This window comes from Choloepus didactylus, chromosome 9, assembly GCF_015220235.1.
Source record: "Choloepus didactylus isolate mChoDid1 chromosome 9, mChoDid1.pri, whole genome shotgun sequence".
In the NCBI taxonomy this organism is placed as follows: domain Eukaryota; kingdom Metazoa; phylum Chordata; class Mammalia; order Pilosa; family Megalonychidae; genus Choloepus; species Choloepus didactylus.
The window spans coordinates 95,186,917-95,199,518 of record NC_051315.1 but is presented as its reverse complement, the minus strand read 5'-3'; the positions used below and the strand labels follow the sequence as shown (position 1 = coordinate 95,199,518).

At 37.7% G+C, this 12,602-nt stretch overlaps 1 protein-coding gene across 3 annotated transcripts in view; it reads left to right on the top strand.

The window, feature by feature from the left end:
- Positions 1 to 917: 917 nt before the first annotated feature.
- Positions 918 to 12,602, top strand: part of ICA1L (islet cell autoantigen 1 like) — a 173,082-nt gene continuing 161,397 nt past the window's right edge. For 2 of the 3 annotated variants that reach the window (XR_005218917.1, XM_037850256.1), the window contains exon 1: positions 918 to 1,069. The gene's annotated coding sequence lies outside the window, so the exon portion shown is untranslated. Of the gene's footprint in view, positions 1,070 to 1,102; positions 1,428 to 12,602 lie in introns of those variants that run through there. The other variant, XM_037850257.1, reaches the window with a different exon arrangement.

Genomic DNA, 12,602 nt, shown 5'->3' with positions numbered 1-12,602 from the left:
AGATTCATGGGTTCTGGGTTGTAGTTTAATAGTTTCAGGTATCCACCACCAGCTACCCCAATTCTTTAGAACCTAAAAAAGGTTGTCTAAAGTGTGCGTAAGAGTGCCCACCAGAGTGATCTCTCGGCTCGTTTTGGAATCTCTCTGCCACTGAAGCTTATTTCATTTCCTTTCACATCCCCCTTTTGGTCAAGAAGATGTTCTCCATCCCACGATGCCGGGTCTACATTCCTCCCCGGGAGTCATATTCCACGTTGCCAGGGAGATTCACTTCCCTGGGTGTCTGATCCCACGTAGGGGGGAGGGCAGTGATTTCACCTTTCAGGTTGGCTTAGCCATCAGATGAGTTATTAACAGTTATTAACTTATTCCTCTTTAAACTATTAAAATGAGAGTTAAATATTGCGCGTGAACACCCTACCACGTGCCACGCACATACCGAAAAGCGCCGGAGAATTCAGGAATGACCAAGCTTCAGAAGCTTATGGCCTCGCAGGGGCGGTCCCAGAGGATCTGGCAGGTGCAGTGGGGGCTCCGAGAAGGGAGGGAGGGGACCGGGCTAAGGGTGCGGGGCTCAGAGAAGGAAGCCAAGAATTCTACTTACCACGCCTCAGTCTCATACTCAGTTCTTTACACTGATGTTCTGACAGGCTTAGTGTTTGTCATTTCACTTCATTAAGTAGAGAGGAGTTCGAGGAAGGAGAAATAAAGAGGGTCACTGGCTTCGTTCAAGAGCGGACCGAGAGAGACACTGGTCCACAACCGGAACCCCGGTGGGGTTAGGCTAAAGCCGGAGAAAGAACCGAGACGTCAGGGCCGAGATGTGGAGGGCTGCCGGGTTCCCCGATTTACGGCGCCCTCGTGCGGCGACCGCTGGGTTTAAGTCACCCGGTTTTCGCAGCCGGAGTCCGACACCTCCACGCACTTGTGCGGAGGGGCACAGGCTGCGGAAGCAGCCAGGTGGCGTCGTGGAGCGGCGTCGGCGGGAACCGGCGCCCGGATAGATCTCCACCGGGCCGAGCGGGACCCACCGCCGTGCAAACCCAGTGCTTGGGGCGTCGACGTCGCGGTGAGCGTCTGGGGCCTCTAGCCTGTCCTCCCTTTTCCCGGGCGGCGGCTCGACCGGGTCCGGCCCTGAGACCAAACCTGGGTTCCCATAGCGCCACCGGTGGGGTTCGGGGGGAGGCGGCCAAGCGCGCGCGTACTCTACGGGCTTCGCCGGCGTCTCCAACCTCTCCAGTTCCCTCTCGGCCCCCGGCCCCTTCGACCCCCTCCCAGACGAGGCCCTGGTCCGATCTTCTCTGGGCTCACTCCGGACAAAAGGGGCAGGGAGTGGCTTTGGGTGTGACTAGGTTCTCTTGGGCCGAAAGGAGCTTCCATCCACGCTCGCCCTTGTCGCGAATGTGCGGCGGATGAAGCTTGTTTGGGTGAGTCTCTCGAAGGTGGAGACCGCTTCCATTAGAGGCAAATGCTCAATCTTGAGGTGCTTTCCTCCTACCTGTTTTTCACGTTGTGCTTATTTTGATTTCATTATTCTTTTATTATGGGAAGGTGTCATTTAGAAACCATGTGGCAAACGATTGGTAAAAAGAAAACAGAAGTAAATGCGCTGTTTGGGATGAAGGAGCTCCGGAGGGGTTCCGCGCATAAACCCTGCTGCCCTAGGCTCGGAGCCCAGCGGCCCCGCCGGATGGATCTGGCCTTGTGCCGGCCGGGAAAAGCGGTTCATCTAGTTAGGTGCCCACAAGATGTCTGTGGTCAGATACCTGATGCTCTGAGAAAGGGAAAGCAGAATAAAAGCCATCCTGGCAATTAGCCCAGCCTGCAAAGCTGTGGGCTTGCCAGTCGAGGGGGAAGGATTATTTTTCATGTAATAGGTCATAATGCTCAGAGCGTAAGAACTGTTGTAAGCTGTGGATCTCTGTGAAAGCTTATTGGGAAGCTAACGTTTTTCCATTATTTTGGGTTTTCTCTAAGTATTTATGTATTGATACATGTGGTTCTGACTCTGGCAACAACTGTAAGGTAATGTTACTTTAATCATCTTCACATCAGTGTTTCTGGAGTAGTCACAGGTGCCTCATCTTTTAGGAGTTCAATATACATTTATTAGCCAAATAAACATCTAATAGTATGTTCATATTTTATATGACAATTTTTTATTGCTTTATTTTTATTATGTGTGCCTAACACAACTAGTTGTTTTGAAATTTCTGTATTTTTTAATAGTGCACAATGATTGTACATCTAACATTGAAACACCAACGTTGTTCAAGGAATCATTCTGATTACCATAACTATAAATGCCAGACAAATCAATATAATTTTAGTGTTAGAAAGGTACTCAGAGATCAGCCAGTTCCAGCTGCAAAATCTGCAAACATGTGACTGGTGGGAAAAGCAGGAAGCCAAGTTTTTATTTTATCTATAAAACAATAAATAAACCAGTTAATACAGCACTGAACCTGGAGCAAATATCAAAATATTAACATGTCAGATATAAAACGGATAATACATTGTTTGTTGTATTATATTGCCAAACTGATTTCATTGTGGTACATCTTATATTTAAATTTTTTTCCTTTTATACTTTTATCTTTTTCAGTAGTCACTGCCTCCTTTAAGAGTTTATTCTTCTTATATTTTTTAACAGAACAGATGGAGTGTGGGGAAGACTTTTTAATGTCTGTAACTGAAAAGGTTTCCTCATGTTAACTGACTTTTGTTATTTAATAATATCCTTATTCTCTTTTTTCCATTTTGTCTGTTTTTCATTTATCTCTTAAATTTGGCCTTTTTCCTGAAGTCACACTTTTCAAACTTCTGCTTGTATCCAGTATTCACCCTTACAAGTTCATCACCCTTTATGTATCTAATTATTATTATTTTGCCATTGTTGACTCATTTGCAGATAATACTTTGGGTTGTTTAAATTTCTTTTTTGTTGTTAATTTAGTTAATACAGATAAAAAGTAAAGAAAAAAATGACTTAACACAATACCTATATTTACAACAGCCAACATTAACAGTTGTTAATATTTTGTCGTCTTTCTTTCCATTCCTTTTTCAATAAAGAAATAAAACATTTCCAATAAAGCTTATGTTCCTATTCCACCATACCCATTCCATGCTGCCCACCTCCATTTCTGATCAGATAATCACATCATGAATTAATGTCCATGTTTTGTATTCCTTTAATGCATACATATATTTTTATGTATACATTAGCATAGCATATGTTTTTAAATTTTAAATGAATTATATATTGAGGTCTGCCACTTATGTTTTTAATTCAGTATTGTTTTTAAAATCCTTCAGGTTGATTTTGGTAGATCTAGTCATTAGTATACTTGTTTTAATTGTTTTATATAATGTTCTGTCATGAATATACCACGTTTTTTATCCATATAGCTATTAATATGCTTACATTGTTTCATTTTTAACTATTACAGTGCTGAAATTAACGTACACTTTTATTCATTCACTCATTTAATAAATATCTACTATGTGCCCACACTATTTGCTCAAAGACCAATGAAAATATCTCTCCATGTAGAGCTTTAAATACCTAAAAGTGAAATTCCTAGGTTATGAAGTAGAAGCAGGTTAAGTGTTGTGTTAAACTGCCAAACATTTTTCCAAACTGTTACACAATATTATATTTTCATCAGCAATGTGTGAGAGTCCCAGTTGCTTACATCCTCACCAGTTTTGGTGTTGTCAGTTTTTTTCCTTTAAGCCATTCTGGTAGATGTGTGTAGTGGTATATTATTGTGAATTGAGAATTTGTGCATGATCTTGCTTTTATCAGAAGTTTGTTCTTATTGTTTTGGCTGAGAAATATTCCACTGCATGGATATACCATCATTTATTTATCTGTTCACTTGTTGATGGATATTTGGGTTGATGGACATTCTAGTTTTTGGCTCTTACGAATAAAGCAAGTATGCACATTTGTGAACAGGTCTTCATGTGGATATGTGTTTTCTTTTTTCTTGGTTAAGTACCTTAGAGTGCAATTGCTGGGTTGTGTAGCAAGTTTATGTTTAACTTTATAAGAAACTGTCAGACTCTTTCAAAGTGATTATACCATTTAATATTCCTATCAGCAATGTCTGAAAGTTCCAGATGTTCCCCATCCTTGCCAGTGCTTGGACTGACAGTTTTTGGGTTTTTTTGGTGGTTTTTTTAAAATGTATTTAGCAAAATTAAATAGGTGTGTAATAGTATCTCTTTGTGGTTTTCATTTGTATTTCCCTGCTGAGCGTCTTTTTATATGCTTATTTGCCATTTCTATATTTGTTCTTTTGAAATTTCCTCAAAACATTTGCCCATTTAACTACATCATCCTACTACTGAGTTGTAACCATTCTTTATATATTTTAAACAAGTCCTTTGCTATATGCGTATGGCATTTGTTTTCTCCTAGCCTTTTCATTATCTTAATGGTGTCTTCCAAAGAAAAGTTTTGAATTTTTAAGAAATCCAATTTGTCAATATTTTATTTTATGGTTCATGTTTTTGTAGTGAAGGAAATCTAGAAATATTTCTTTTAGGAGTTTGACATTTTTATCATTAGGTCTATTATACATTTCAACTTAAATTTTGAGTATAATGTAAAGTAAGATTTGAAGAGCATTTTTTTGACACGAGTATCCATTTCTAGCACTGTGTGTTAAAAAAGACTATCCTTTCTGCCATTGAATTACTTTGGTACGCTTGTCAAAATTCATTTGACTGTATATTTGTGGGTCTACTATTCATTCTCTTACTTAATTTTTCTCAGCAATATTCCATAGTTTAAAAAAACTGGTGACAACTGTCATTAAATTCATTGCTAAGTATTTTCTGTTTTTGGATGCTACTGAATATGATATTGGTTTTAAAATTTCATATTCTAATCGTTGCATAGTATGTAAAAATAAAGATTTTTTTCAGATTGGCTTAATATCCAGAAATATTACAAATTCATTCATTAGATCTGGTAGATTTTAAAATATTCTTTAGGATTGTTTATGTACATTGTCCAGTCATATGTGAATAAAGACAGTTATCCTTTTTCCTTATCATTCTTTATGCCTTTTTTCTTCCCTTTTGCATGACAAGAACCTGCAGGAAAATATGTAATAGATGTCGTGAGAGTGGTAATCCTTGCCTTGTTCCAGGATTATAAGAAAATATTCAGCATTTCACAGTTAACTATGATTTTATCTCTAGAGGTCCTTTGTAATACCTATTTTGCTGAGAGTTTTTGGCTTTTTTAATCATGAATAAGTGCTAAATTTAGTCAAATATTTCTTTTCTGCATCTATTGAAATGAACATATAATATTTCCCCATTTGTTCCTTAATTTCATGAATTATATTGACCGATTTTCAAATAATAAACGAATCTTGCATCCCTAGAATAAATTCCACTTGATAATTATATATAATCCTTAATATATTGCCCTATTAGATTTGCTAGAATTTTGTGGAGGATTTTTACATCTATGTTTATGAAGAATATTAGTCTATGACTTTGTTTTCTTGCAATATCTTTTTCTGGTTTTGATACTGGTTTTATGCTGGCTTGTAGTGAGTCAGGAATTGTTCCTTCTCTACTTTGTGAAAGTTTGGTTTTATTTCTTCTTAAATGTTTGACGGAATTCACCAGCTAAACCATCTGAACCTGGTGTTTTCTTTGTAGGATTTTTAAAATTATGAATTCAGTTTTCTTTATCAGATATAAGGTGATAGAGATGATCTCTTGTAGTTTCAGTAACTTGTATTTTTCAAGGAATTTGTCCGTTTCCTCTTTGTGTAAAATATGTTAGCATAACATTGTTTAAAATACGCCCTTATGCTTTTTTTGAAAAAAAAATTTTTTTTATTAGAGCAGTTCTAGGTTTACAGGAAAAAATGCAGAAAATACAGAGTTCCCGTATAACCCCCTCATATACAGTTTTCCCTATTATTAACATTTTGCATTAGTGTGGGATCTTTGTTACAGTTAACGAAACAATATTATTATAGTTATATTATTAATTCTACTTGTTACACAGTTCTATGGCATTTTTAAAAATTGTTACCCTGAATAACTTTCAACTATACAATTCACTGGTGTTCATTATACTCACAATTTTGTACTATCAGCATCTCCATCTAAAACTTTTCCATCACCCCAAACAGAAACTCTATGCTAATTAAGCCTTAATACCCCATTCCCCATCTCCACCCCTATTGCTGGTAACTGTTTTCTAATTTAAAGCTCTATGAATTTTCATAGTCTTATTTCATATCAGTGAGATCATACAATATTGTTCTTTTGTATCTGCTTATATTTACTCAACATGATGTGTTCAAAGTTCATCCATGTTGTCACATGTATCCAAACATTGTACTTTTTACTGCTGAATAATATTCCATTGTGTATTTATACCCACATTTTGTTTTATCTGTTCATCAGTTGATGGACACTTAGGTTGCTTCCATCTTTTGGCAATTGTGAATAATTCCACTTTGAATATTGGTGTGCAAATATCTGTTCAAATCCAGGCTTTCGATTATTTTGTGTATATACCTAGAATTGGGTTTGCTGGGTCATATGGTAAGTCTATATTTAACTTCCTGGGGAACCACCAAACTTTTCCACAGTAGCAGCAGCATTTTAAATTGCTACCACCACCAAGTGAGTGTTCCGGTTTCTCCACATCCTCCCCAATACTTATTATTATTTTAGTAAAACTGGTCTGATGGGTGTGAAGTGGTATCTCATTGTGGTTTTAATTTGCGTTTTCCTAATGGCTAGTGATGTTGAGCATCTTTTCTTGTGCCTTTTTGACGGTTTTTCTATATTCTTTGGAGAAAGATCTATTCATGTGTTTTGCCCATTTTTAAATTGTGTTGTTTCTTTTTAGATTCTGGGTTTCAAACCCTTATCAGTTATGTGGTTTCCAAATATTTTCTCCCATCGAGTAGGCTACCTTTTCACCTTTTGACAAAGTCCTTTAAAGCACAAAAAAGTATTCCATTTGAGGAGGTCCCATTTATTTTTTTTTTCCATTGGTTATATGTTGGGTGTAAAGTTGGAGAAACCATCGTCTACCACAAGATCTTGAGATACTTCTCTACATTTTCTTCTAGAAGTTTTTTTTGATACTGGTTCTTATATTTAGGCCTTTGATCCATTCTGAGTTAATTTTTCTATAGGATGTGATATAAGTGTCTACTTTCATTCTTTTGGATATGGATATCCTGTTCTCCAGTACCATTTATTGACAAGACTCTTCTGTCTCAGTTGAATGGATTTGGCAGCCTTTTTGAAAGTCAATTGACCATAAATGTGCAGGTCTATTTCTGAACTCTCAATATGATTCCATTGATTAATAGTCTGTCTTTGTGCCAGTACTATGACACTTTGACCACTGTAGCTTTGTAATAGGCTTTAAAGTCAGGAAGTGTGAGTTCTCCAACTTCATTCTTCTTTTTCAAGATATTTCTGGCTATTAGAGGCCCCTTACCCTTCCAAATAAATTTGGTAATTGGCTTTTCCATTTCTGCAAAGTAGGCTGTTGGAATTTTGATTGGGATTGCATTGAATCTGTAGATCAATCTGGGTAAAACTGACATCTTAACGACATTGAGCCTTCCATTCCATGAACACAGAATGTCCTTCCAGTTATTTAGGTTTCTTTGATTTCTTTTAGCAGTGTTTTGTAGTTTTCTGAATATAAATCTTTTATATCCTTGGTTAAATTTATTCTTAGATATTTGATTATTTCAGTTCCTATTGTAAATGGGATTTTTTTCTTGATTTCCTCCTCGGATAGCTCATTATTAGTGAATAGAAGCACTACTGATTTTTGTGTGTTGATCTTATATCCCACCACATTGCTGAACTCATTTATTAGCTCTGGTAGCATTGTTGTAGATTTTTCCGGATCGTGTTGTCTGCAAATAATGAAAGTTCTACTTCTTCCATTCAAATTTGGATGACTTTTTCTTGCCTGATTGCTTTAGCTAGAACTTCTAGCACTATGCTGAGTAACAGTGATGACAGTGGGCATCCTTGTCTTGTTCCAGATATTAGAGTGAAAGCTTTTAGTCTCTAGCCATTAGTGCGATGTTAGCTGTGGGTTTTTCATGTTTGCCCTTTATCATGTTGAGGAAGTTTCCTTCTGTTTCTGTCTTTCACAGTGTCTATATCAAGAAAAGATGCTGGACTTTGTCAAATTCCTTTTCTGCATTGGTTGAAGTGACCATGTGGTATTCAGTTTGTTAATGTGGTGTATTACATTAATTGATTTTCTTGGGTTGAACCACCCTTGTCATACATGGTATAAAACCTTGATCATGGTGTATAATTCTTTTAATGTACTGTTGGATTCAATTTGCAAGTATTTTGTTGAGGATTTTTGCATCTATATTCATTGGAGAAATTGGTCTGTTATTTTCTTTTCTTGTAGTGTCTTAATCAGGCTTTGCTTTGGTATTAGAGTGATGCTGGCTTCATAGAATGACTTAGGTAGTGCTCCCTACTCTTTCAGTGTTTTCGAGAGTTTGATCAGGAGTGGTGTCAGTTCTTCCTGGAATGATTAGTAGAATTCACCTGTGAAGCCTTCTAGACCTGGGTATTTCTTTGTTGAGAGGTTTTTGATGACTGATTCAATCTCTGCTTGTGATTGGTTTGTTGAGGTCTTCTGTTTTTCTTGTGTCAATATAGATAGTTCGTGTGTTTCTAGGAAATTGTCTGTTTCATCCAATTTGTCTAGTTTGTTGGCATAGAGTTGTTGATAGTATCTTTTTATGATCTTTTTTCTTTCTATGGGGCCACTGGTTATGACCCCCATCTGACTTCTGATTTTTTTTTTTTTTGGCAGCTTCTCTCTTTTCATCTTTGTTAGTCTAGCTAAGAGTTTGTCAATTTTGTTTATCTTCTCAAAGAACCAACTTTCAGTTTTATTGATTCTTTTTTTGTTCTGAATTTTATTTATTTCCACTCTAATCTTTGTTATTTCTTTCTGCTTGCTTTGGGATTAATTTGCTGTTCATTATCTAGTTTCTCTAGGTGTTCAGTTGGGTATTTGCTTTTAGCCCTTTCTTTCTTTTTAAGTTAGCTGTTTAGGGCTATAAATTCCCTCTCAGCATTGCCTTTGCGGCTTCTCATATGTTTTGGTATGTTGGATTCTCATTTTCATTTGTCTCAAGATACTTACTTATTTCTCTTGGAATTTCTTCTTTGCCCCACTGTTCCGGTTTGCTAATGCTGCCATTATGCAAAATACAAATAATGAACTGGCTTTTATAAAGGGCATTTATTCAGGTACAAAATTTAAAGTTCTAAGGCCATGAAAGTGTCCAAATTAAGGCATCAACAAGAGGATACCTTCACTGAAGGAAGGTGATGGCACCTGGAACACCTTTGTCAGCTGGGAAGGCACATGACTGGCATCTGCTCATCCTTTGCTCCCAGATTGTGTTTCAAAATGACTTTCTCCAAAATGTCTCTGGGCGTCTGTCTTAGCTCCTTTCTCTCAGCTCCTGTGTGTCCTTGCTTCTTTTTCCCAGGGAATTTCTCTCTAAGCATCTGGGGGTCCTCTCTTAGCTTCCCCAGGGCAAACTCTGGGCTTCATCTCTTAGCTTAGCATCTCCAAACCTCCTTCTATCTGCATCTCCAAGCATCTCCAAGCATCAGTGTCTGTATCAGCTCTTGAGCTCTCTTAAGTACTCCAGTGAACTAATCAAGACCCACCCTGAATGGCTAGGGTCTCCATCTCCATGGAAATAATTTAATAAGAGGTGTCACCTACAGTTGGGTGCATCACATCTCCATGGAAACACTCAATCAAAAGGTTTCTCCCAACAATGTTGAATTACAAGATCATGGCTCTTCTGCGGTCTGTAACAGTTTCAAACTGGCACACTCACTGATTGTTTAAGAGCATAATGTTTAACCTCCATATATTTGTGAATTTTCAAGTTCTCTGGCTGCTGTTGATTTCCAGCTGCATTCCATTATGACCAGAAAAAATGCTTTGTATAATTTCAGTCTTGTAAAATTTATTAAGACTTGTTTTGTGTAGCAACATGTGGTCTTTCCTGGAGAATGATCCATAGTTGAGAAGATTGTATATCCTACTTTATTGAGGTGCAATGTTATAATATGTCTGTTCTAGTTTGCTAATGCTGCCGGGATGCAAAACACCAAAGATGGATTGGCTTTTATAAAAGGAGGTTTATTTGGTTGCACAGTTACAGTCTTAAGACCATAAAGTGTCCAAGGTAACACATCAACAATCAGGTACCTTCACTAGAGGATGGCCAGTGGTGTCTGGAAAACCTCTGTTAGCTGGGAAGGCACATGGGTGACGTCTGCTCCAAAGTTCTGGTTTCAAAATGGCTTTCTCCCAGGCTGTTCCTCTCTAGGCTGCAGTTCCTCAAAAATGTCACTCTTAGTTGCACTTGGGATATTTGTCCTCTCTTAGCTTCTCCAGAGCACAAGTCTGCTTCCAACGGCCATCTTCAAACTGTCTCTCATCTGCAGCTCCTGTGCTTTCTTCAAAGTGTCCCTCTTGGCTGTAGCTCCTTTTCAAAACGTCACTCACAGCTGCAGCTGCACTGAGTTCCCTCTGCCCATCAGCTCATTTATATGGCTCCACCAATCAAGGCCCACCCTGAATGGGTGGGGCCATGCCTCCATGGAAATATCTCATCAGAGTTATCACCTACAGTTGGGTGGGGTGCATTTCCATGCAAATCTGATCAGCACCAAAACATCTGCCCCACAAGACTGCATCAAAGATAATGGCGTTTGGGGGGACATAATACATTCAAACTAGCACAGTGTCTGTTAGGTCTAGTTCATTTATCCTATTATTTAGGTTCTCTGTTTCCTTATTGATCCTCTGTTTAGATATTCTTTCCATTGATGAGAGTGGTGTCTTGAAGTTTCCCGCTATTATCATAGAGATGTTATGTTACTCCCTTCAGTTTTGTCAGTGTTTATTTCATGTCCTTTGGAGCACCTTGATTAGGTGCATAGATATTTATGACTGTTATAATGCCCCTTTTATTAATATCATGTAAAGTCTATTTTGTCTGGTATTAGTATAGCTACCCCAGGTCTTTTTTTCTTTTTTTTCTTTTTTGCTTACTGCTTTTGAGGAATATCTTTTTACATACTTTCACTTTCAACCAGTTTGTATCTTTGCACCTAAAATGAGTCTGTTGTAAACAGTATATAGATGGGATTTTTTGTCCATTCTGCTAATCTGTGTCTTTTGATTAGGGAGTTTATTCCATTAATATTCAGTGTTACTACTGTAAAGGCAGTACTTACTTCAACCATTTTATCCTTTGGCTTTTGTCAGATATTTTTTCTCTTTTTATTTATTCTTTTAGTTGCCCTTACTGATAATCTTGATTTCTACACCCCCCCCCCCCAAACCTCTTTCTTCTGTCTTTCCTTTTCAGCCTGCAGAACTCCCCGTTAGTATTTCTTGTAGGGTAGGTTTCTTGTTAATGAATTTTCTCAGCTTCTGTTTATCTGTGAATATTTTAAGCTCTCCCTCAATTTTGAAGGAGAGAGCAGGATAAAGAATTCTTAGCTGGCAGTTTTTCTCTTTCAGTATCTTAAATACATGGTATCACTGACTTCTCGCCTATGTCATTTCTGATGAAAAATCAGGAATTAGTCTTATTTGGCTTCCTTTGTATGTGGGGAATGGTTTTCCTCTTGCTGCTTTCAGAATTCTCTATTGTTGGTCTTTGACAGTCTGATTAGTATTTGTCTTGGAGTGGGTCTGTTTAGATTTGTTCTGTTTGGAGTACATTGCACTTCTTGGATGTGTATATTTATGTCTTTTATAAGAGTTGGGAAATTTTCAGCCCTTTGTGTCCCCAAATATTCTTTCTGTTCCTTTTCCTTTCTCTTCTCCTTCTGGGACAACCATAGCACTTATGTTTGTGCAGTTCATGTTAATCATTTCCCTGAGACTCTGCTCAAATTTTCCTTTCTTTTCTCTATCTGTTCTTTTGTCTTTTAGAATCTGGATGCTCTGTCTTCTAGCTCAGTGATCCTTTCTTCTGCCTCTTCAAATCTCCTGTTGTGTTTCTCTAGTGTCTTTTTAATTTCATTTATTGTGTCTTCATTCCCATAAGATCTGCTATTTTTCTTTGTATGCTTTCAAATTCTTTATGTTTACCCTGTGTTGTCATCTTATCCTTTATCTCATTAGCCATCTCTTTGAATTGGTTTAGGATATTGGTTGGAAAATATTTGATTAGTTGTTCCAAATTCTGTATCTCCTCTGACATTTTGATTTGTTCCTTTGACTGGACCGTATCTTCCTGTATCTTAGAAAGGCTTGTGATTTTTTTTGCTGATGTCTGGGCATCTGATTATCTTGATGAATTTATTCTGAAGGTCAGTTTCTCTCTCTTTTCTAGGATTTTGTTATTGATTGGTTTTGTGTTTGGACTCTTCTTTGACAATTTTTTCATCAGTATTTCCTAGCCAAAACAAGCCCAGGTACCCTACGTGCAGGGGGTGCAGACCAGATCCAAACGGCCCTGGGACAGGGTCTGGAAAGACTCCAGAAAGCCTTTTTTTCCCCTCCATTT